We start from the raw sequence: 26,136 nt of genomic DNA on the forward strand, positions 1-26,136 counted from the left end.
GGGGGAGTGGGGAGGGGCAACGTGGGAACCGGCACGCGAGAAAATCGGGGATTTTTAAGGGTGATTGCAATCGTGTGTAGCTTTCAGCTGGTCACACACAGAAACTAGAAACCGCCCCCTCCCCCAGACAGAACTCGACTGCATCCTTGGGCTGGTCCACCCTGAAACCACTACCAGGCCAGCTGGTGCCCGGGCTGTGCTTCCTGAAGCAGGTGGCCAGGAGGAAAAGTATAACTTTCCCACAAAGAAAGGAAAGCACCAGAGAGGATCTGGGCGTCCCTGAAACGCAGCCTGCAAAGCAGCCTGCAAACGGGAGGCCATGGAGGATTAAGGCAAGTCCTCCCGCAAAGCCTCTTATTCTGTAGCCAACAGAGCGCGCACAGCTGAGCCGCCGTATCTGTGATGAAGGGATAAGTCATCTGAAAACACAAATAAATTATTCATTCCTCCACAAATGAGCAGCTTCTGAGTTGCTGCGGCAGCCGAAATGCTCTGCGAATCCTATTAGCGACACGGCTCAGCCAGGCGACGCAGAGTCCCGCCACCACCCCGGTGTAGACGGCTCTTGCTGGGAGCTGCCCACATGGCTCTCCGTTCCAAGTTTACGACTGAAACCAGCCCAGTGTCTCATGGGGAGATCACAACCCCTCCGGCCCAGCCCGGGAGGCTCGGGGCTCCTGGCAGAGCATCCACACCGGAGGACTCGGCGGCAACAAGATGCCTCCCATCCACAGTCTCCCAAGACCTCCCCTCCAGGGCCCACCTCCCACCCATCAGGACACAAGCCTGGAGCTGGCCTGCTCACTCAAATGCAGATGCCTAGGCTCTGCTCCCAGATAGCCTCTGGGGTTCAGCCCGGGGCACTGCATTTCTGACACCTTGGAGCTGAGGAAGTGCTGGAGTCCCTGAGTGCCCCCCTCCGATCGACCACAGCAGCTCAGCGGCCTCACAGACCCGAGTAGACAGGGTCAAGTCCGTGGCCTATGGGGGCCCCAGGTGCTCAAGGTGGGGGGCTCCTGGAAGGACGACAAGAAAGAACATTTGCAGAGCGACTATCATGCACAGGTGCTAGGCGGAGGCCACTCGTGGGGCTCTGCCTGCCTCTCGTGCCCGTGTTTGTAGCTTTGATCCCAGCCTTGGCTCAGTTCACAGCGGAGAAGTCTGAGGATTCTGACTGCCAAGGCCAGACCAAGTACCGCTATTTCCTCGGTCCCCAGGGTCCCTTCCTCAGGGAAGCTTCCCACTCCCCCGGCTCAGTCTAAACACACTCTGTTGGGACTGCTACTTGGTGTCTTAGCATGGGGGAGGGGCTGGGGAGGGGGCACAGTCCCACAGAAGTGTAGGGGTGAAGCAGTGACTGCATGAGGGGGGCCACTGAGGCCCCCATCACTAGGCCAGCTGAAAGCTGCCTCTTGTAGACTGGTCCCATGTGATATGAGCCGGTCGGGTCTGTCCCTCTGTCCCTGTCCTTAAACCGGGGTCTTCTGCAAGAATTACACTTCTGGGCCTTCCCTGGTGGTCTGGTGACTAAGATGCCACACTCCCAAAGCAGGGGGCCCGGGTTCGATTCCTGGTCAGGGAACTGGGTCCCGCATGCCGAAACTAAGACCCGGTGCAGTCAAATAAATACATATCTTTAAAAAAATGACACTGCTCACCTCTCTCCTCGCGGGGGAGATAGGGCTTATCTGACCTGCCTAGAGAAACGACATTCTAACCTGGTCCTTCCCCACACTCTGCCCCAACGGCCGAGGTCAGCAGTGGCTCAGCCATCTGCCTACAACTGCAAAACCGATACAATATTGTAAAGTAATTAGCCTCCAATTAAAATAAGTAAATTTATATTAGAAAAAAAAAAAAAGAGTGAGGCCGAGAATTCCATGGACTGTGGGGTCGCAGAGAGTCAGACACAATGGAACGCCTTTCACTTTCACTTTTTCAAGTAGCAGGACGCTGATTCTGGCCGTAGAGCAAGCTTGCAAATCCAGAACTACCAGGAAAAATGGTGTGTGTGTGTGTGTGTGTGTGTGTGTGTGTCTGTGTGTGTGTGTCTGTGTGTGTGTGTCTGTGTGTGTGTGTGTCTGTGTCTGTGTGTGTCTGTGTGTGTGTGTGTGTCTCTGTGTGTGTTTGTCTGTGTGTGTGTGTGTGTGTGTCTGTGTCTGTGTGTGTCTGTGTGTGTGTCTGTGTGTGTGTGTGTCTGTCTGTGTGTCTGTGTCTGTGTGTGTCTGTGTGTCTGTGTGTGTGTCTGTGTGTGTCTGTGTGTGTGTCTGTGTGTGTGTCTGTGTGTGTGTCTGTGTGTCTGTGTGTCTGTGTGTGTCTGTGTCTGGAGACATTCCTGGTCATTATAACTGGGGGTGGAGGGGGGGTCATCTACTGGCACCTGAGGGGTAAAGGCAAGGATGCTCCTAAACACCCCACAGCACAGGTCACCCCACAACAAGCAGTCATGCAGTCCAAGCTGTCCACCAGGACAAGACCCTGATGTAAACGCAGTCCCCTGCGGCTTGTCACTGGGGTCCACTTCTCCACTGGTTTCAGCGTCTCGGGGCCAGAAGAGTGCGGAGCTCATGGAACCACGCTCTCACCCCCAAATGCCGTGTGGAAGGTCCTGCAGGGCACAGAGCCACCCTGCCCCCACTGCTATGAAAGAAAGTGAAGTCGCTCAGTTATGTGCGACTCTTTGAGACCCCATGGACTGTAGCCCACCAGGCTCCTCCGTCCATGGGATTTTCTAGGCAAGAATACTAGAGTGGGCTGCCATTTCCTTCTCCAGGGGATCTTCCCAACCCAGGGATCGAACCCAGGTCTCCTGCATGGCAAACAGACGCTTTATCGTCCGAGCCACCAGGGAAGCCCCTACTGCTATACGGTCTCACATAAGGAAGCCCCCTTCCCCAGGCTTCTCTGAGATCTGGAGGGGCTACAAGAAGTACTCGGGTCCCAGGCCTGCTGTGGGCAGGCAGGAATAGGAGGATGGGCAATCTTTGCCGCTGGCCTGCTGTGGAGACCGCACCCATGCTTTACATTCACCCCACTCAGGGGCAGTGGGCAAGGATTCAGGAAGCCCCGCTCTTGGGGTAGCATAAGCCCCATGAGGGCTGCCTCTGTCCCGGTGACCCAGGCCAACCAAAACACCAGTGGTTCCCACACCTGACCCTTCCCGTGGGAAAGGGTGGTCTCGGAGAGGAAATGGAAGTCTCATCCGTGCATCCTTTCACTCATTCAAAACACATTTAACCGAACACCTGCTATGTGCCAGGCACTGTCCCAGGTGTCACGATGCAACAGGGAATATGTATAATTCTTGCTTTCAAGGAGTTCACTCAGGTGCATCAGATTATGAGGCAAGTGACAGGTGCCATGAGGATAGTGAGTGCAGGATTCGAGGGGGCCGTGATGAGACTTTCAGTCCTATCTAAGGATCCAGGAAGGCTTCTTGGAGGAGGTGACATCTAAATGGAGAACGAAAGATGAATAAGAGCCAGCCAAGCAGAGACAGGAAATGCAAGGGGATGGGGACTAGGGAGCAGCTTTTCCGAGGACTTCCAAGACACTCCCTCACCCAGGCAGGGGCAAGTGACACATCACAGGTCAGTGGGCAGCTTCGGTCAGCACCCACAGCTCCCAAGTGAAAGGGGGCCTAAGAGGAGCATGGCAGGGGGGCCTTTGCCGGGGGCCCACAGGCTTGTGTCCAGCAGGGCTGGCCCAGGGGGAGAAAACCAGTCATCTTAAAGACACAAACAGCAAACACACACCCATGCCTGCCCAGCCCACAGCAGCACCGCTGCACACTCTCTGGTCCCCTGAGAAGCCTGGCCGGCCTCTGGCGGCCTGCCCACCACCCCCATCCCCAGGGCACAGGAGCCTAGTGTCCCCAGACCACTCCAGCCTCATGCACCTGCTGTCTGAGAGCTGGACTTCTGAAAATTGTCAATTTACTGTGGTTAAAAGACAGTACAACCCACAGGTGCACAGCTGGCTTGGCCGACACCTCTTCAAGGATGAGGCATTTGTGCAGCGAGGACAATTCCTGTCTGGACCTACAGGTGAGCCCGGTGCAGGGAGCCCACCTTCCCTTACAAGAGGGCCCCCTGCTCCCCTGGGAGTTCTGCCCAGAAGACCCCCAGCCAGGCCAGCTCGGGGGCTGCTGTGCTGCCTGCGGAGACCGACCAGGAGGAGCCAGGATTGTGTGTGCACAGACGTCTCCCACATCTCTCCATTTTTTTCCTCAAACCTGAACATTCATGAATGAATGAATCTGTGCTCAACCGAAGTGCAAAGCTTACCTTTTACCCTGTTAAATTCATCTTACATTCCCCTCCTCCTTTCAACCTACCAGAGCTTCTGGAATTTGACAGTACTCCGGTTTTGTACCCTCGCATCTGATATGCATCATGTAAAGCAGTGGGCAGACTCGGTCGGCAAGCGCCACCCCGTCACTCAAGGCCTCTGGGGGTCAGTCATCTGACTGCCGGTGAGGCCATCTAACCCCCAATATTCTGCTCCTGTCCCCAGAGGCTTGAACGGCTGGGCCCACAGCTGTCCTCCGACAGCCCAGCCCATCAAAAAGCCGGGGTGTGTGCCCTCATGTACGGCCACCCTCATACCTGTCTCCCAGCACCATCAACACCTCCCCCCTCAAATTAACTCCCAGACTTCCCTGGTGGCCCAGAGGTTAAGACTCCATGCTTCCAATACAGGGGACACGGGTTCGATCCTTGGTTGGAGAACTAAGATCCCACACGCCGCACAGCCAAAAAATAAACATAAATAAGAATAATATTAAATCTTTACAAAATTAACTACCACAAGTAACACCTCTATCATCTGCACAATTTTTCTGAGAAACACAGTGAAGAATGTTTTATAAACAGAAAGAGGGAGGCAGGGTTCCAGGGAGACGGCAGTGACGTCAAGACCCGTCTCTGGAATCATTTGCTCAGGCAGACAATCGCAGACCCGTGCGCCGGAGACACGAATGTACATCTGGCGGATGAAGGCAGAGAGACCCAGGGAGCTGGGGCTGGGGGCTGGGGGGCAGCTCACAGGGTCACATCCAGTCCCAACGCCCACCCTGCTCTGATGTCCCCAGGAGCGGTCAGGGACACAAGGGCCTCCTTCCATGGAACGAGAAGGCTGGGAAGAATCATTGCCAAGTTCAAAGCCCTATGATTTTGCATTAAAAGTTTACAGACACTTTTTAATGACAGATAAATGGGCTGAAATGATACTAAATGGAAAAGGGAGGACATGACATGGACGTTACATGACATCAATGACAACATACCGCAACATCTCTTCACCTCTCTGTAAGTAAATACTGACCAGAAGACACGGCCCCAAGTGTTAGCTATGATGATCTCTGAACCGTAGGCCTGAGTTGCTTTCTTCTTTTGCTCATTTTTGCCCTTTTCACAATGAGTCTTTCACATGTGTACTCAGAGCAAAGACACTTTGAAGGACACGCTTCTCCACCCAGAGGACAGCAGGCTCCCCCAGGCCCCACGTCCTGGACCACACGGCAGGCACCTTCTTTGTGGCGGGGGGTGTGCAGACAAAATATAAAACTGACAGCTGTAACCACATCTCTGTGATCCCCTTGGGCCTTGGAAGTATTAAATCCTCAAGCAAATGAGCCCCATGCTCCCGTTCAAGGTAGCCCCTTCCCAAACTTTCAAACACTGAGAATATCCCTTCCTCCATTCTGCAGCTGTTGAGTCCCGGTGCTGGAATATGCCAGCGAATCCAGATAGCTGAACGCAGCCTCAAGATGCTGCTTTGGCCTAAATCCAAACCAGTTATTCCACAGGGCCAGGGTCATCCTGTCCCCCCAAAACCCGGCCCACAGGAGGGTGCTGGCCTGGAAATGACCACCTTGCTCAACAAAGGCCTTTAGTCTGAAGGGAAGAGGCCAGCCCAGCCCCACACCTTCTGCTCAGGCAGCTCACCCTCCTCTGCACCTGCTCCGATGCCCTCTCCCCTGGTGCCTTCCAAGGCCCCTCGGCCGCTTGTACCCCTGAAAATGATTCTCAATGTTCCTGTGTGTTCACGTGTTTACTTTCCACCCTGGGCTAACAGTTCTTCAGAAGAGAACTTCCTAAGAACCACTTTTGTGTCTCGGCACCAAACCCAGCACCTGGGTGGAGTAGAAGAGGGGAGAGAGGCAGGCAGGTCTGGGTCATGCGTTTTGGTGAATAACCTTGGCCCTGGGCACTGCCCTGGGAGCTGCTCGTCTGCTAGGGAGACCCTCAACATGCGAGAGGGAGATGTGAGCAGAGAGGAAGGGAAGCTTCCAGAAGGGAGGGCCTGCAGGGGGTGGGGCTTGGAGACTGACCAGGAGGAGAGGAGGGAGCCATGCCCAGGTGGGAGGGGTCCTGTGTGGCCGGGCACTCGGGCGCCAGCCAGGTAGCTGCAGCGGGCAAGGCCACTCTACCAGAGTCCACAGACTGGGACGCAAACTTCGCAGCAGCAGCAATGTGGCATCTAAAGCAATGGAGAAACAGAATAAACCCAGAGGGTCCAGCAAGTCTGGACACACGCGGTACCGGCCTTCACCTGTGGTTCAGCTCAGCCCTCTTCCCATTTGGCCGTTTAGGGCGGACATCACCCCCACTGTCCGGCTTCCCCCACGCTTCTTGGTGTAACCTTCTAGAAGGAGCAAGCACTGAACAGCAGGGCATTGGTTTAACAAACTGTTGGGCCCTCAGAGGAATGAAACAGTAACAAAGCCTGCAAAGTCAGGCCACAAAGGACGATTTTAATAAATAGACTAACATTTTTCAATAAACTATTATGCTGCTTTACAACACAGTATATAAAAGATATAGCCTCATTATGGTAAACTTTCATGAAATATGCACTGTGTGACAGTCACGAAGGGGGCTGCCCTGCTTGGTAACAAGGGTTTATGTCCTCACTCACTCAGATTTCTGAGGCTGCCCCAAATTGCTCCCTGTCCGCCACGCCTGGCAGCTCCACTCCCCCGGGGGTCTGGTACTGGCTGGGCCTGAACCACCCTCCTGGACAACAGTCCCCACGCTTTGCTCACTATCACCTTCTTGCTTTTTTTAATTAATTTATTTTTAAATCGAAGGATAATTGCTTTACAGAACACATATCATCTTCTTAATGAGGTCTCCCATCATCGACTTGCCTAAAATTATAAGACCTTCCAGCAACCTGCTTCCTCTCCCCACCACCCTGCATCAAGCCTTCCTGGGGCACATAGCGCCTGACAGGTGGTACAGTTTCTTCACTGATCACATTTACTTTAGGTCCCCCCAAGAAATGTGCACCGCTTGAGACGAGAGGTTCGTCATTACTTTTCAGGTGGGTCCTCAGAGCCTAAAACAAAGCTCAGCACAGAGCAGGCACTCAATAAATGCCTGTTGAATGATGAACTAATGTGTGTAACTTCTTGTAGCAAGGAAACAAAACTGGAATATTTAAATGTCATTTTTTTCTTCATCTGCTGCTGCTAGACCTGGCTATTTTCATATGCTTTGTTGGCATTAAAAATGGGGTCTTTTTTTTTAAGTTAAGCTCTTTAAGGTATAATTCACATACTATAAAACTCACTCATTTTAAGTATATGTTTCAATGGGTTTTGACAAAGGTATATGATTGTGTAACCACTGACATAACATTTTCAGCACAAGAATGGGATCTTTCAAAATTATATGTTAATGAGTGGTCATGGCTAATATGAATAGGTATCAGCTTTCCAACAACTCTCCTGATTATTTCAGGAGAAATAATTGATAGTTAAATAGAAAAACTAATTGATAGTTTTTCAGTTGATTTCCTTGTATTTTATCAAACACAAAAGAAGGGCAGAAAGGCAGCCAACATGTGCTTAGTACACCATGTGCACAAGGGCTTGTCATAGACAGTTTTTTGGGGTTTCACTTTCTCCTCCAGTTCTCAGAGGGAGGGACAGTGTCTGACATACATAAGGGAGCTAACTCATCCAAGGTCACCTGGCTGCAAAGAGGATGATCAGGGGCTTAAATCCAGGTCAGTTCCGACTTCAGAATTCACATTCATCCCAACAAATAATGATACAGTTAATGTAAGTACCAGCAGTGATGGTGACGTAGTTGTAATCTGTGTTCTTCCTCTGTGGCTTGTCTGACAGCTTTGTCTTGAGTTTCTTAAGCGATATGAAGTAGGGGTGGGGTCCATGTCCATTCTTTCTGCCACTGTGCTTCACCCAGACTGCTGTGACACACGGCTTGGGCCTGAGAAAAGCCCCCACCCCACCCCCACCACCACCCCAGCCCCAGGATGAGTAGCAGGGTGTCCAGGAAGGACAGGTTCCTTGTCAATACAGTGCTGCTAGGTGAACTGTATAGAGAACAAAACATCGCTAATGAAAAACACACACACACACACACACACAGGCTCTCTAACAGTAGTTGAGGAATTATCCCACATATGAAATCACGTCTGTAGGATTTTGGATCTGTCCGGGGCATCCCAGGGTAGCATGTACACCAAAGTGTTGCCTCTGCACTGGGAGTATAGGTAGGAATTCTCTCCCCTCCCCACACTGCCTTGTTTTTGTACAATTGTCTCATTTTTCTTTCAAAAGACAGCTGACTAGAGAAGAGACCCCCAGACCCCCTCTGGGTTCAGATCCCCCTGCAAAGACCACCCTTCTGGATTCTTCCATTGCACAGATGTCAGCCTATCACCCCTCCCTGTCCCATCTGTCCAGGCAGTACTTTAAGGCATCTCTTCCATGTGGCCAGTAGGCCAACAAAGTCCCGTCCCTTGGGCATCCTCCCCGGAGCAGAAGAGACAGACCATCGACCAATCACAGACGAGTAATTGCAGACTGATCCTCACCAGGGAGGACGGCGGGGTTAGGACACCATCTCAACGCTGCTGCCGGTGACATGGAGACGGGGGTGAGGGGGTAGGGTTCTGTCTGCCTCCTCTCTGTGCCACCTTAGCTCCCAGGCCCTTCCAAGAGACCATTGTAGAACCTACAGTCAAAAGCACTCTCTCCCTTTGCACCCAAGAGCTCTTCTCCAGACTCCCTCCTGCCTCACTTGGACCCTTGTCACATGCTTATCTTTAAACTTGATGTACCTGTGTCTGTCCACCTGCATGACCCTGAGAGCCAGGCCTCGTCTGCACCCAGCTCTGGCCAGGCAGGCACAGGGTGCTGGCTGGCTCCAAACCAGGCCTCCCATCTGGAGGGTCATCCCCTAGGGGGCAGGACAGGGCCCCATCTCTGCATCCTGTGCACCATAAACAGTGAAGAGAAACAGCCCCCGCTCCCCAGGACACTCTGTAAAGACCACCAAGAACTGCCAAGTGAAGGGCAACAGGCAACCCTGGAAGGCAGGCATCAACCCTGAAATGAAAACAAACAAGACAAGAAGGGAACACACAGAGAAGAGAGGGCCCGTGCAGGGAGGCCACCATCAGTGATTTTTTTTTTTGCCCTGTATTCTGCCAACTTAGGTTGTTACATAACTCTTCTAATTAAAATAAGTGTGTTATGTGGTCCTGTCCCCTGGGCACTGGCGTTCTGCCCCAGTGACCCGGAGGTCGTGGCCCAGCGGCTCAGGGGAAGATCTAGGACACCCAGAAGGAAGGAAGAGGAGGCACAGGACTGTAGGGACACGGTGGGGGGCGGGTAGCTAACCCAGCCAGGTCACCCTGAGCTTAGGGACAGCCAGTCAGGGGAGCGGGGATGTGAGGACTCATCCAGCCGGATTTTCCTAGAGGCCCCTGGGGGGAAAAACAGACTAAAATGCATCAGAAAGTCCTGCCTGCCTCCTCTCTGTCCCAGCTCGGCTCCCATGCCCTTCTAAGAGGCCGGTGCAGACCTACAGGCCAAAGCACTCTCTCCTTTCCACCCAACACGCCCCCTCCAGCCCCCAGTCCTGCCTCACCCGGACCCTTATCATGGGTTCATCTTTGAGCGAGATACACCCATGCCTGCTCCGCTGCCCTGGGAGCCAGGTCTCGCCTGCAGGACCCAGGGGAGGCAGGGTGGGGGACATGGATTAAGAATCCCCAGGGCCCTCTGGTTAGGAATGGGAACATCCAAACCTTCAGGGCGGGGGCGCTGCTGGGGCAGGCCAGGGCCCTCTGCTTCCCACGGGCGGAGGAGCGTCTGCTCCCCGAGGCTGGTGCGGGGGTGAAGGGGGCTCTCAGTGAGAAGGAGGCCTCAGGTCCAAGGGGTCAGCTCTGGACCCCAGCAGGAAGGAACCACCCCAGGGCCACGGAGCCTGCACCCAGAAACCAAACCATGGTGTGTGACTCGGCCTAGGCCTGGGACCCAGGGCACTGAAGTTGGGGATCTCCTCCAAAGCCCCCCGGCCCTGGAATCAAGGGACCTTTTGTCCCCGACTAAGGACTCTGAAACATTAAAACCCACCCACTCCAGGGGCTTTTTTGTCTGCTACCATCTGTCCTGGGACCTGCTCTGCCACCCAATCTCCGGTTTCTAGGAACATTCCTGTCACTTGTCACTTTAGATCACTTTAAAGTTTAATTTTCCTATTATCAAGTCAGATGATAACAATGCTACATCGAGGGCTCTGACCATCTCATGTCTTATTCATGGAGCAGCGGCAGTGTCTTGAATGTGCTGGGGGGTGAGGTGGGGGTGCTGGACCTGTTCCTCCCAGGACAAAGCCCGCTGCTCCAGGCCTCAGTTTCCTGCCTGCCTCCCATTCCAGTCAGCCCGCTCGCCTCTCCCAGCCAGCAGGCTGCTCTCCATCCTGGAGCATCCTAGGCGCCCAGGCCTGCTGGCCTCAGTGGCTTGGCCTTGGCTGGAGCTCTCAGCCCCCAGTGTTACACCTGTTCAAGACTGTCCCACCTGCGGGGCAAGGCCAGCGTGGGGACAATGAGGCTGGAGGGGGGGGCCTGTGGTGCTGATCTGCTAACTCAGGGAGGCACTGAAACATCAGGGGCAGGGAGAGAGTCCAGGGGGCTTCCAGAGGCCATGGGGGGCTGACCATCTTCCCAGGACCAGCTTCAGCTTACAGGCCAGGGAGTGTGGGCTCCCGCTGCCCCAGTGGCAGTGCCCATGATACCGTCGCATATATGCCTCCCTGCTCACCTCCCAACCCACCTGGGCTCTCGGGCATCAAGCCTCACCCATCATGTGCCCCTCGCATGGAGCGCAGCATCTGGAACACAGTAGGGGGTTAATAATTGATGGAGGGCAGGGAACGGGCGCTCAACACACTCAGGGAGAACCAAACAGCGCCCCGAAGAAGCACCCCTCCACCCTCACCTGAGCCACACAGCCCGCAGAGCCACGCGGCTCACGCCCCGGAAACGCGGCACATTAGATCTTCAGCCCCAGTTGAAGAACGATCAGAACCGGAGACGGAGCCAAAGGGCGAGCAGAGCCAGCTGGTGAAACGAGACTGCGGTCTGTTCACCAGACACCAACAGGTAAGCCACGGGGCTCTCGGGCTTTTTAGGTAAGAGAGTGCAGGCCCTCGAGGTACATTTCTGCATCTGCAGGCTCGTTGGGCAGAGGAAATAAGGATGGGAAGCAGCCTGTTAAGGAGCAGAGAACTGTCCAAGTGCAGTGAACCCAGTCACAGCCTGCCGCCCACTGTGGCTTCCTGATTGGGACCGGGGCCAAACCCGGCCTGGCGCCATGGGGCCGCCGACACGAGGGACCCCACTCAGCTCCAAGGCGATCCAAGCCACCCGGAGGCCAGCACCTCCTCTTCCTGCCCGCAGCCCATGAACCGATCCTCAGAGAGACAGTCTGGTTCTGCACACAGGGGCCTTGAACTTCCACAGCTGGGGACAAACACAGAACAGCCAAAAAATCCTAACCCCAAAGTCCCCTGTGAGCACCTGTGCACACACACACACCAGGTTCCGTGCATGCAGCCGTGGACACGATGGACACACACTCACTGGTGCTGCGGCTCTGTCCTCCACCCCACGCCCCAGCGCCACTGGGATGGCTGGGAACCAGGCTGGAAGCGAACTAAGAAGAGGCGTTGGGATGGGGAAGCAGGGACTAACCAAGGGGAGAGGGGGACTCGGGAGAGAAAGAAGAAAAGGGCTCCTAGGTTCATTCCGCTCCCTCCACTGGGGCCCCCTCCAAGGACAAGCTTGGGCTGCCCTGGGCAGGCTGCCAAACATAAACCTGAGTCCCCAGCAGCCCCAGGGGCCCAGCCCGGTTGGCTCTCGACGATAAGTGGACCAGGTAGGTATGTGCCTGCATGTGGAGATAAGGGCTGTTGATGGAAGGAGAAAGTTGGTTTTTCCAGAATGTTTAGAAGTACATTTCAAGGAGTGGAAAGGTTTCAAGGACACACTGGGAGTGGCCCAGCGAGGCCAGTGCCTTTCGCTTTTTTCAAAATTCCAAGTGGAACCTCTTAAAGCATAATTAATTCCGGTCTAGTTGAAGTCATGCTTCCTTTGAGCTCTCATGCAGCTTTCTCTGGTGGATCCAAACACAGCATATACTATTTGATTGAGGAGGAATCAAGGGACTTTCCTGGGGGGCCCAGGAGTTAATACTCCGTGTTCCCAACGCAGGGAGCATAGGTTTGATATCTGGTCAGGGAACTAAGATCTCACATGCCACATGGCACAGGCAGAAAAAATAAAAAATAAATAAACAACATACAGAAACAACAAAAGAGGGAATCAAACAGGTGACAACGTTGACTGGCTCAACTGCCACCTTCTCCTCAGGTCCCTCCCACGGCACTGCTTGTCACGGGAGCCGTTTCAGGACCACTGTGAGGACACCTCTCACTGGCCAGAGAGCCCCTGGGGCAGGAGCAGGTTCCGCGGTGGTTGAACCTGCTCTTCATCAGAAGGAACTGAACCAGAGGCAACCAGGAGGTCCACGGGCCCTGCTCGTTAAAGCGACCACAAACAAGACCTGTGTTATCAACCTGCCTCCTGCCCTGTGCCAGCCCCCTTCTCACTTCTTGGAGCTTGGCTACACTCCCGCAGGTCCATGTCCGGAACAGGGCTCAGGCCCCACATGGAAGACAAAAGCGGGTCCCCAGCCCTGGGAAGCCCCTGGTGGCTCAGATGGTAAAGAATCTGCCTGCCAAGGCAGAAGACCTGGGTTCAATCCCTGGGTCAGGAACATCCCCTAGAGATGGGCATGGCAACCCACTCCAGTATTCTTGCCTGGAGAATCCCATGGACAGAGGAGTCTGGCAGGCTACAGACCATGGGGTCACAAAGAACTGGACATGGCTGAGTGACTAAACAACAAGCCCTGGGCCTGGATCCCATGGAGCCTGACCCTACGCCTAAAACCACCCAAGCAAGAGGCTCCAGCTACATCCTCAGGCTGAGAACACGGAGAGAAGGGCCCCAAAAGAGCAGAGGGGAAGGAGGGCAGGAGCCGGCATCAAGCTGTCCTTCCTGGCTCAGAACCTCTCTTCTTAAGTTCATTAGGAAAACTCACTTCTTCCTGGACACCGGGGTCTACACCTGCTCCCTCTCTCACTGCTGGGAGGGGCTCCCCCCTGTCTCAGCAGACACGTCTGGGCTCATGCCCTGGACAGGGGCAAGGCCAGGGCTCAGCTCAGCTCCACACAGAACCCAGACAGGTGCCCTGGGCACGTGTCTACACTCAACCAGCCGCTGGACTCCCAGCCAGAAGGCAGGAAGGCAGATGTCCTTGAAGAGCCAAGAAGGGCGCCCTGCGACCTTGATAGGTTCACTGATACCACGAGGCTGGGAAACTCCGGAGAGAATTTCCTAGCAGGCAGAGGAAGCAGCAGTCGGCCATGGCGGCTGCTGGGGCCATGGGACATGTGAGCCCCAAAGAAACAACCTGGAAGAGGCAAGATGGAGCCTAGAGATCAGGCCTGGGGAGTCCTGATGCAGCTTCAGGCACGGCGGGGTCGCCCCCGCTCCCTGGCCCCTCACACGGGAGGAACAGACCTCTGCCTTGGCCACCACCCCGGAGTGGCACCTTCAGCCGGTCTGGGTGCTGGGTCAGCTCTGCCACACAGGGCAGGCTGGGCAATCGGGCACCAGGGGCACACAAGGTAGGCCCGGGTCCTGCCTGGAGGCAGCCTAGGGCTTCTCCCCAACCCCAAGAAAAGGCCACTGGCGGCCACCGGCTTGGGAGTCGTGCTCTGAGGACAATCCAGGGCTTGTGGCATTCCTCTGCTATCTCTCCACATGAGGGAGGGATGTTGGCAAAGAAACGGAGCCAGTTGTGGCAATGACTTCCAACAGATAGAATCAAATTATCTATTGCTGGATTCTGCAAGTACTGAAATGTCGTAATTCAATTCCTGAAATGTCATTTGGAGCTGCTGGTGCGGGCAGCAGGGAAGCTCAGTAAACACGCATCATTCAAACCCAAGCACACACCCGGGACCCGGAGCCCCGGCGCCCCACGCTGTCCCTGGGGGCAGTGGGGGAAGGTGGCAGTGACCTAGAGGAAATACTGTGGAGATCATGCGAGGTGTGCCAGGGAGCAACGAGGACGTGACACATGGAGCTCAGGGACTGAGCGCCTGCAGCATCATGAGGCGTCGAAAGGATCCTGAGAAAGGTCCCCAGCAATCACCAAAGCCCCACTGACTGTGGGATTAAATGCCAGTCTGGGGGACAAAGAGGAGAGGGACCTGCCCTGCGCTCGGGGCCTCCAGTCCAGCGACTCTGGGTGCACACCTGTGGGCATGCACACACTAACACACATGTGCACAAGTGCCCTCCCGAAGTCCCGGGACAGGCACTAAGAACCATGTGACTCATGAGGACCCTGGGCAGCGCAGGTGTCCAGGGTAGACCCACCCCCAGCACAGGGCTCACTGCAATTCCAAGGATCCATGGGGGGCTCTAGTCAGGGGGCCGTGCAAGGGGACAAGAGCTTTTCTGGTACTTTGACAAAAATTCAGGGGCTCCTGCAGCTCTAGCCTCCTTGATCTAAGGTCAAATCACTGGCGCCAAGTGCCAAGGGTTCCTTGCGTCCACTGCTGGAGGCTCAGAGATGCACAGGCAGAGTGTCCATGCCGAGGAGTAGAAACCAGGACAGTATACAGTCCAGGGGAGTGCAGGGCTGCGGGAGCCTAGAGGCAGGCAGGGCAGGGACCAGAGGCCACCAAGGTAAGGCTGGAGCCACTGAGGCTATGGACGGCCACGGAGGAAGGAGGCAGGCAGGGCAGGGACCAGAGGCCACAGAGGTAAGGCTGGAGCCACTGAGGTGGGAGGCTGAGGCTATGGACAGGCCGCAGAGGAAGGAGGCTTCAGATCAGGTGGGCCAAGTGCCATCAGCTGGGGATGGCCAGACACGTGTTCTCTGGGAAAACCAGAGCTGTAGGTGAGTTTTGAGATTTTGCTATTTGCAGGAGCCCAGCAGGGAGCGATTCTGGTGCACAAAGCACCCCTCAGGGTCCACATTCTGGTCTGGTGGGTGCTCAGGGCGGGCCCACAGGACACAGGTGGTGGGGACTCGCATCCAGCAGGAGAGGTGTGGCCTCGGGAAGATGGTGGGAGGAGCGGGCTCCAGAAAGCAGAAGACCCGGGTTAGGTCCAGATCGGCTTCTCCGGGGTCCCCTCGTGCCCTGTCTTCTCAGAGCCTGGGCGAAACTTGAAGGCCTGGGGCAGGTATATGGTGAGGGCACCCACTCAGCTGGTAAAGAATCCGCTTGCAATGCAGGAGACCTGGGTTCGATTCCTGGGTTGGGAAGATGCCCTGCGGAAGGGAACAGCTACCCACTCCAGTATTCTGGCCTGGAGAATTCCATGGACTGTACAGCCCTTGGGGTCAAAAAGAGTTGGGCACAACTGAGCGGCTTTCACTTCCACTTACTGTCCAAGAGCATCACCGGGGAGGAGCAAAAGCAGGGTCAGAGGACCTGAGTTCTAGTTCCAAAGACCTCAGTTTCTTGGTGGAGCGTGCGTGCGTGCGTGTGTGTGTGTGTGTGCGCGCGCAGGGGAGGGGGACACAAATCCCTCCCACCCAGCTCCCTGGGCAAGTCATTTTCAGGCTGGTGTCACAGGGGCCAGGATGCACGTGCCTGGTGACACCTAGGTGACCTCACCTAGATGCGGGAGCGTGCAGCTCAGGAAAAGGCCTTCCTGAGTTTAAGGTCCCAGCTACTAAAGGATACACAGTGGGAACACAGGGTGGTGGCGGGGGGTGGTGGCAGGACCCTCATCTCCTATAAGCTGGTGCTGCCCCTGCCGTGGGAGGGCTGCAGGCACAGAGGAGGGGGCTTGGTCCCCCCAGGAAAGGGGGAAAGGCATGACAGAAGGGCAAGGACACTTGGGCAAGGAGGCAGGCAGGGGAAGGGAAGGGAAGAGCCGTGGCAACCAGTAGGGGAGAGTGTCAGGTCCAGGCGGTCCTGGGGGCTCCTCTGCAGGCACCAGGCCCTCCATCAGCCACTCCCAGTCTGCGGCTGCTCCGGAGGGCAGAGGATATGACGGACGCCCCAAGGGAAGGGCAAGCGTGTGGGTGCACTCCGACACCACCTCCCCAAGCAAGAAGCCAGCTCTGAGTGCCCCCCAAGAACCCCAAGTTCTGGGAGCCCGGGTACCCGACAGAGGGCCAGAGGGCACCATCTCCAGGAGTCCCTATAGGCTCTTCTGTAAGCTGCAGCTTCGAGGCCCTAAACACAGTCTCTTCCCCAGTCCCAAGGGCCACCTCCTCCGGGAGGCTGCTCATGGCCAGACGCCTTCCCAGCGGGCACATCCCACCACCCAGTGCCTGCACCCCTCTGCACCCCAAATCACCCTGCCCTGATCACCAGTGAGCAGGCCCACTGAAGGCTGCCACACCCCAGGCACTGAACGTTTTCTACACCTTAGGCAATCTTGACCTCCAAGGCAGGCATGGTGTCTCCGCCTTACACACTAAATCCCAAGCCTCAGGGACTGGGAAATGGCTGATCTGAGGGCACAGCCACGGGGCAGGCTCAAGATCTGAACCTCTGTCCTGGCTCCGGGCGAGGGGCGCTCACACCTTGGCTGACCTTGGGAGCTGGTTTAAAATGCAGGTTCCAGGCCTCACCCTGAGGATTCCAATCGGCAGGTCCAGGAGGTCCCAGGAGTCTCACTTACCCAGCCAGCTCCCCCGGTGGTTTTGAGGGGAGTGGGTCACCTCTTCCAGAAACACAGAGACGCCTCAGCATCTCTCATAGAACTGAAATGCTGCAGGAAAAATTTACAAGAGAGAGCGCACGTGGACATGGCCAAGTCTGGGGGCTGCAGAACGGAGATGATGGCGGTGAGGGGACTTCCACCCACCCACGCTGGTGGGCACACTGCTCCCTTCACACGGCCAAGCCCTCTGAATCAGAAATGCTCTTCCTCCTGGCCACAGTGTCACGCTGACCTCAGAAGAATGGCTACACTGCTCTTTACTACATTTGTCTTAAAAAAAAGAGAGAGAATCCCACTTATCTTCAAAGACCATTTCAAAAAAAAAAAAACCTCAAAAAACTCAGCATGAGCTAGAGAGAATGGTTCCGCAAGGCTTTGTGTCTTTGGGAAAACCACTTACCCTCTCTGAGCTGGAGAGTCCCAGCCACGCGGTCCCCTAAGTCACCCGACCTCATCCTTTCTAATACAGGCCAGTGTGAAAGTGAAGTAAAAGTCGCTTCAGTCATGTTCGACTCTTTACAACCCCATGGACTATAACAGTCCATGGAATTCTCCAGGGCAGAATAGTGGAGTGGGTAGCCTTTCCCTTCTCCAGGGGATCTTCCCCAACCCAGAGATCAAACCCAGGTCTCCCACATTACAGGCAGATTCTTTACCAGCTGAGCCACAAAGGAAGCAGTACAGGCCAGGGCTCTGCTAAAAGCCACCATTCAAAGCAGCCCCTTAAAGGAGCACTTCTATCTGACAGAGGACAGGGTAGGCAGCACTCCCCACCCCCTTCATTGTGGGGGCCGGGGCAGGTGCCATGCGGGTGCCCCCCGAAACAAGCAGGCATTTTACACAGCCTTGGGGCCTGCCTCCCTCTCTCTGCAGCAGCAGAAATGGGATCCCTTGTCTGCAGATAAGCACAGGGACTGCTACGTTCCCCCATCTGGCTGCCAACTGGCTGCAGCCCACAATAGCACATTGTGAAGGCCCGGGCCTCCTTCCATCCCCAGGATCACCTTTCTTTCCCGAAGGAATGAAGGCTCATCTAAACAAGGGACGAGCAGAAACGGTCCTGCCCCATTCTTGCCACTCTCCCCGGACGTCTCTCCATAGAAATAACCCCCCACAGAACACCAGCCTGAACCTCTCAGGGGAGCAGGACCCAGAGGCATTCGAGGCTCTGCCTGCTGCTTTACTAGCCTCCCACAGGTGCTGTCCCCACCTGATGGTCCAGGCGCCACCCACACACCTGCCCGGGGCTCTTCCCCTGGCCTGAGGCTGCCACCCTCCCCCAAAGCCACCAGGCTGCCTAGCAGCTCTGCCTGCTATTGCCTGCACTCCACTCTCCCCTTTGATACTGCCTACAGCAAGCGCTCAATAAATACTGGTGGGATTGAGAAACCCAAACTCAAGGACAACACAGTCAAATCAAACCAGCACGGAGGTTCTGCTCAACCATGTATCAGCTATGTGACCTTAGACGCATCACTCGACCTCTCTGAGTCTCGGTTTCCTCCTTATGAAAGAGAGGTGAGAACCCCAGGTCCTGGGGATATTGCATGAATCAAATTAGCTGATGTATATGAAAGCACTAGGCAGGCTTTCAAGAGCCATGGAAATGTTATTAACGTGATTATCAAAAGACACAGTCACCATAAGAGAGCCCTGCTGCTGCTGCTGCTAAGTCACTTCAGTCGTGTCCGACTCTGTGCAACCCCATAGACAGCAGCCCACCAGGCTCCCCCATCCCTGGGACTCTCCAGGCAAGAACACTGGAGTGGGTTGTCATTTCCTTCTCCAATGCATGAAAGTGAAAAGTGAAAGTGAAGTCGCTCAGTCGGGTCCAACTCTTCGCGACCCCATGGACTGCAGCCCACCAGGCTCCTCCGTCCATGGGATTCTCCAGGCAAGAGTACTGGAATCGGGTGCCATCGCCTTCTCCATAAGAGAGCCCAACCTTCGGATATAACAGAGCAACATCTACAATCTAAGAAAGGCTGTGAGCAGAATGTAAATAAGCATTACACACACAGCTTAGGGAACAAAGTAACTGACAAATCGACCATCTCAAGTCCCAGATGGGACTGGCTTCACAAAAACAATGAGGAGTGAGCTGGACTTGGCCAAGATCCTTTGCTGGGAGTTCTCCCTTCCAATCATTTGAAAGCAATTAAGGTAACTGATGTTGAAGCTGAAGCTCCAATACTTTGGCCACCTGATGCAAAAAGCTGACTCACTGCAAAAGACCCCAATGCCGGGAAAAGATTGAGGGCAGGAGGAGAAGGGAGCGACAGACAGTGAGATGTTTGGATGGCATCACCAACTCAATGGACATAAATCTGAGCAAACACCAGGAGGTACAGGGAAGTACAGGGAAGCCTGGCATGCTGCAGTCCAGGGGGTTGCAAAGTGTCGGACACGACTTAGCAACTGAACAATAACAATGAAAGATAACTGATTCAAATTTCAGAGAAAGCAAGATGTGAGTTCTTTTGTGAACATTCCTCACTAGATGATGGAAAGAAAATGAAACCAGCTTGTTCTTTCTTTCATCCTCCGCCCACTCCTGACCAATCCCCCATCACCTGGGAGACTATGACCATCTAATGCCCCAGGGTGGCCGTGTACACCAGGGTTTCCAGGATAGTCACACTCATCCTGATCTAATATTTATAGGCACGGAGGCCCCCAGCCAACAGGCTAGGTGATGAGGTCCATGAGAGCAGGGCTTGTGTCTGGCCATCTCACTCCCACAGGGTCCCAGCTACTCACAGATGCAGGGCACGTGCCTGAGTAAGCTACTGAGAGACGGCTGCTGACTAAGTGACGAAAAGTGTGATGAAAGGGAGAGAGAGGAGGACCAGAGGGAAGGGGAGAGAGAGAGGGGGCTGAGACCCCCAGCGAACCACCCTGGACGAAGCGCAGGGCTCTGGCCTCGTGCTCGGAAGATGGCTGGTTTCCCATCAGAGGGGATTCGTTCTCCCAAGCGAAGTTTGATGAGGTCTGGTTTTATTGTCCTTGCTTTCCACTTTTCAGTATTTCATAAAAGGCCGTCAGATAGGCTCCAAAAGCTCAGCCCACCCTTCCTGGAGGTGGTGGGGGGGATGTCCATGGAACATCTCAGCTTCCTGAACAAGGCTTCACGTGCCTGGACCCCCGCCCCTCTCCCTGCCCCTAGTGAGCTCTCCCCTCACAGCCCCTTCCAGGAATGCCTCCCCGACACCCCGAACCTTGAGGGAGTCAGGCCTCCCCCTTTAGCCTTCATCAGGGTGCTCCTGGGGTCTGACCGCCCTTGAGAGACTGGGAGCCTTTGCTAATGACCAACGCCCTCGAAACGAGATCCAGGGGAATGTCAGCTGAAGAATGAATGATGAAGAACAAGTGAGTGAAGGTTCAGTCCTCGTGCTAAACCAAGGGTGATAATGTGCAAGGAGGCGGAGAGCAAAGGCAGGGTCTTTCAAGATAGGGAAGAAAGAGGAACCAAACTTCCGCTGGAAAGGGTTTTCCGTGTGTGTTACTGCAACCGTAAATATGGAAACAGAATCACCCACCACTGCTGGGATTGCTGGACTCGGCCAGGGTAGAGAGAAGCTGGCCTGACATCAGGGCCACAATGGCACTAAAGCCAGGGTCCTGGGCAGAAAGGAAGTGGGTGCTGTGGATGGTGTGCGTTTGGAGGGTGAGGTCACCCACCACCCGGCAGGACTGGAAGGCTGGCAAGTTCACAGTTCAGAGACGTGGCTTCCTGGCCTCTGAGGCCCAGGTCTCTAACCAGGAGGCTCCTTCTGCAGAGAGACGGGCCCCAGTTGCCGGGGCTCAGGGCAGAGGGTGGGAGAAGGACTCCGTGCTGACTCTCTGAGCTCAGCCAGGAGGACGGGGTAGGATTGGGGATGGCTGGGACACAAAGTCGCCTCGCCTCAGCTTCTTAACTGCCGGTCTTCAATCTCTCTCCTGCAGGGACTACCAAGGAAAACAGATGCGGGAGAAACCAGGTAAAAGGCAGGCCTTCGGATGCAAAAGCACCCGGCCAGGGGTGGCCAGATCACCTGCCAGGCTCATCCCCCATCTGGAGGAAGGGGAGTGGGCCAGCCTGCACCTCTGCCCACCAGACAGCTATTGTCGTGACCGCCAGGAATTTCTGAAGTCAGAAGAGGCTCTTCAGGTGGTTCCACTACTGATTTATTCTCGTTTCTCTCCTCGGATTTTCTATTAAAAGAGTAAGGCTAGACATGGCTATCCCGACAACCTGACATTACATACCTGTCTATTATAAAGTGGGACCAGAGTCATTGCAAGCAGGACCATGTTTAGCTAGAGACGATCTTCCTTCTCTCGGCAATTCACTGTGGACCAGAACAAAGGCTTCTGGGAAACGTGGAAGGAAGCAGGCTGAGAGGAAGATGAATGGCAGGTGGTATAGCTCAAGGTCACAGCTAGTGTCTGCAGGTTAGCAGGCCTGGCGGGGGAGGGTCCACCTAGGGAGGTGCGGCCGCTCCCCACCCACCCACTCCCTCTGCTGCTTATGCTTTCTCTTCCCTGGTAACAAAACATTCTTCCTGCCTAAAGAGGTTGCAGCGATTTCATAACAGGAAGACGGTTCTCTTGTTATTGCTGTTGAGGATGGGACTGTATGGGGAACAGAAACACGATTTCTTGATTTTTTTCTCTAAACTGCAAGTGTGGAAAACAACAGGAGTAAATAAGCGTTCTGCAAACACCTCGTGGGAAGGGATGGTCGTGATGTTTAAGAGAACATTCTGGTTCTACGCTTAATTTACAGGAATCTAATAACGATGCAAGAGAGGGCATTTCTGCCCTCCCTAATACACTCCTTGGGGGAATCGCATCACTGGCAATGATGTGAAACTGACTGGGGCAGAATTCTGTGGATGCTGTGTCCCAGCCCACTAGGGCTGGCTCCCTCCTGTATCCATCTTGGGTCGTTTATCAGCACCTGCTGCAGCCTCTGCCCACATCAGCACCACAGAAGGTGTGAGACTAGAGCTGGTATCACTCAGCTCACGCCGTAGATGAAGGAGTAAGATAGGAGGCACTGCGAATTAATAAGGAAAACACTTGTCCGGGAAAGAAGGATACTAGAGAATGGGTACACACGACCGGGGCTGGGCCAGGGCACGTGAACTCCATCACGTGGCTGTCACCTGCTCCCCCGGCCACCTCCCAGCTCCTGTGGGTGCCCAGCAGTCCTCCCCCACTCCCACTCGGCCCCGGAACCTTTATAAAAGGACACAGGTGCCTGCACGGATGATGTGAGCTCATAGTAGGAGCAGGAAGAACCCATCCTACAGGTGGAGTGCATCACTGTTCTGGTTTGTTTGTTTTTTATTTTGGCTGCATCTGGTCTTAGTTGTGGCATTCGGGATCTAGTTCCCTGGCCAGGAATTAAACCTCAGCCCCCTGCTTTGGGAGCATGAAGTCTTAGCCACTGGACCACCACGGAAGTCCCAGCATCACTGTTTAAGCAGCTTTAAAGACGAGGAGGATTTACAGCTAGGATTGAGGGTTGGGTAACCAGTGAAAGTGTGAACCCCCAAACATGGTGGAGCTTGAGACACTCACGGGAGCCCAGGGGAGGAGCTGGACCTGGGAGAGTGGGTGAGCTGAGGTCTGGGGGAGGCTGCCGGGCCTTGGACCCCATAGGAGGCATCAGAGAATAAAGGTGAGAGCTTCTCAGTACATTGGACGCTCGCTTAGAGCTGCCAACACTGGGGAGATAACTCAGGTGCTCTTTCCCCCCTGGCCAAGCCCCAGGGTGGTGTGGCCACAGGTCATGGGCTTGCTGTGTGGCCAGACAGACTGGATCCCCATCCCATCCAGTTACTGAGCCTTTCTGAGTGGCTGCAGGTGAAGGGGACAGTGTGTGTGAGGCCCACACCCAGGGGTCCAGCATAGAGCAGATGCCTCCACCCCTGCAGTGTCTGGATTACCTGTCCCACCTGGAGCTTCTCCCCCGAGCCTGTCCTTCGAGGCCTAATTCAAAGCCACCCCCTAGACCCTAGGGCTAGAAGACAGTCTCCACCCTGGACTTGGGAGCTACGTGTCCTTAAGCAGGTTACCTAACCTTGCTGGGTGTCAACTGATAGATAAGGAAAGTGAAGTCGCTCAGTCATGTCCAACTCTTTGCAACCCATGCACCATAGCCCACCAGGCTCCTCCGTCCATGGGATTTTCCAGGCAAGGGTACTGAAGTGAGTTGCATTTCCTTCTCCAGGGGATCTTCCCGACCCAGGGACTGAAGCCAGATCTCCTGCACTGCAGACAGATGCTTTACTGTCTGAGTCACCAGGAAAGCCAGTGGCCATGTGGGTTCACGCGACATACCCCAGGGTCCGGGGTAGGGTACCCACTGCCTCTCTCTCCACCCTGCCTCTGCGCGTCTCCCTCTGTGCGTGTCTCTCTCCCTGCCTCTCCATCTCTGCCATCGTGTCTCTCCCCGCCTGTCCCCACTTCCTTCTGTCTTTCTCAGTCTCCCTCCCGCTGTGTCTCTCTCCTACTCTGCACGTCTCTTTCCAGCTCTCATTCCATGTTCCTGTGTCTCTCTCCATCCCTCCCCTCCTTTCTCTCTCGGTCTCTTGACCTCCTTCTCTCTGCAGGTCTGTCCGTGTCTGTCTGTCACTCCCACCTTCTTTCTCTCTGTACCCCACCTCCATCATCTCTCCCCCAGTGTGTGGGGGGCAGCCCAGGACCTCATCTGGACCGTGGAGTCGGCCTTCGGACAGAACATCTTCAGCCCGGTCCTCTTGCCAATTATGAGCAAGGATATTTTGCCAAATGGCTCACACATCAATACCACCCTACTCTGTACAAGTCCTGAGGTAAATGAGTGTTATGTGACTGATGTTCCACAGACAAGAACACAGTCTGCAAAACAGAGCCCATCGCCTAGGCCAGGGGCCCTTGTCTCCAAATAACAGAAAAAAAGGACCGATTTCTGAGACCTCAGAGCAAGGTCAAACGGAGCCAACAGAAACATTATTAACAAGGTCTCTCTTTATCTACCTGGAAAAAAATGTGTATGCCCTCGTGGAGTTTATTCTTCCAACATCTTTGTAAAACTACCTTCTCACTCTCCTTGAGCCCTGGGCAGTAAGTAAATAAAGGAAGTCAAACAGTTACTGACTTTCCCAGCTGTTTCCAGGGTGTCGCCGCACACACTAACACAGACAACCTCCAGGATTGAACACCACTGTTGATCCTCGCTTTTTAGCAATCCGCTAATTGCATGGCTGTCCTGGCAAACTCTTAGGCACCCTTCAAAACCCAATTCAAAAAAGTCCTCTCAGACCTCCCCAGTAGCAGTGGGTAAGAATCTGCCTGCCAATGCAGGGAACACAGGTTCGATCCCTGGTCCGAGACGATCCTAAATGCTGCAGAGCAACCAGACCATGGGCCATGACTCCTGAGCCTGGGCTCTAGAGCTGGAATCGCAACTACTTAGCCTGTGTGCCCCAACTACTTAAGCCCACGTGCCTAGAGCCTGAGCTCCACAACAAGGGAAGCCGCAGCGAGGAGAAGGCCATGCTCCGCAACGAAGAGTTAGCCCCCGCTCTCTGCAACTAGAGCAAGTAAGACCCAGCGTAGCCAAAAAAGTTTTCTAAATCTTTGCTGCCACCACCCACCCCAGGAAGGTCCCGCCCGTGGTTCCCAGTGGACCTTCCAAAGGCTGGGTGCACAGGGCCACTTTATCCCCTGACCTTCTGCTAGTCTGTGAGCTCCCAGGACACAAGGTCACCATCTCCCTCATCTCCGTCTCCCCAGAATTAACACGGTGCCTGGCTCCTGCAGGAGGCTCAGTGGACTGGTCCATCGAAGGACCTATGAGGAGGTGACCTCACTTTGTGGAACAAAGGCTGCATCACAAAGTTTTGTCACTAGACCATCCCATGGGGTTGGGTATTTAGGGTCAGGCACCCTTGAAAAATCTCAGGCACTTTGTACAACAAGCCCCCATGTGAATCTGCCACCCCAGGGTCTCTGGAAGAACCCAGAAAGGAATAAAAAGGAGTCTAGTAGTTGGACCCCTGGTCCCTGCCTTGACTGTATGACATGATGGAAAGAATGAGAGCTTTGAAACCAACAGACCTGGCCTTGACTCCCACCGGCCAAGCAATGAGCCAGAAGCCTGGTTCACGCCTCTGTCCAAGGAGTGCAAGGGAGCCCCCGGGAGCCCTGGCAAGTGGTTGTGTGACATGGCTGACTCTGACCTTGGCCTTGCTTTGGGCACGCGGGCCCTAGTTTCAGCCCAGAATTTCTGAGAAGAGACGAGAGGTTCTGTTTAAGAGAGCAGTGGAGGGAGGCGGCCTCTTACGTGAAGGGAAGAACGTGGTCGCCTGGGGCTCCCAAGAGGCCTCTGAGCTGACTGGCAGGTAGGAGGCCCCCAGAAAACATTCATGGAATGAAGAAAAGAGGGAGCTGGTGTACGGAGCTGAGGGCCGAATACGGCGGAGAGGGTGCTGGGCCCCGGGGGTGAAGATGAAGACCGCCTGTGAGTCAGACAAAGACCCGTGCTATATGATGTCGCTTGTATGTGAAATCCAAAAAAAGACACATGAAATTATTTACAAAACAGAGACAGACTCACAGACAAATAAAACAGACTTAGGGTTACCAAAGGGGGCAGAATGAGGGGAGAGGGATAAATCAGAAGCATGGGATTGGCAGATACACACTACTATATTCACACCACTAATCACCGAGTCCTACTGGGTAGCACAGGAAACTACATTCAATGTCTTATAATAATCCAAAATGGAAAAGAATCTGAAATACATGTACCATGTATATGCATACATATAACTGACTCACTTTGCTGTATACCTCAAACTAACACAGTATTATAAATCAACAATCCTTCAGTAAAAATAAGGAAGGAAATAAAGAATAAAATAAAATACCGCTTCTATTATAAAAGACTAATAACGGTAGATGAGAATGTTTTATGTCCTTATGTGATGAAATTGGAAGTTAGAAACCCTATCTTGGCCCTAACTTTAAAAAATATAATATTTTTTTAAACCAGTTCACAGAACCCTTAAATCTGGGAGC

General features: G+C 54.5%; 1 protein-coding gene across 2 annotated transcripts in view; it reads right to left on the minus strand.

The window, feature by feature from the left end:
- The window catches only part of HPCAL1 (hippocalcin like 1), a 118,417-nt gene that overhangs the window by 41,679 nt on the left and 50,602 nt on the right, over positions 1-26,136 (minus strand). Inside the window, exon 1 of one of the 2 annotated variants that reach the window (XM_040224935.1) lies at positions 8,080-9,120. The exons of the other annotated variant lie outside the window; for it this stretch is intronic. The gene's annotated coding sequence lies outside the window, so the exon portion shown is untranslated. Of the gene's footprint in view, positions 1-8,079; positions 9,121-26,136 lie in introns of those variants that run through there. 2 annotated transcript variants of the gene reach the window in all.

Source organism: Oryx dammah, unplaced genomic scaffold, assembly GCF_014754425.2.
Source record: "Oryx dammah isolate SB20612 unplaced genomic scaffold, SCBI_Odam_1.1 HiC_scaffold_25, whole genome shotgun sequence".
In the NCBI taxonomy this organism is placed as follows: domain Eukaryota; kingdom Metazoa; phylum Chordata; class Mammalia; order Artiodactyla; family Bovidae; genus Oryx; species Oryx dammah.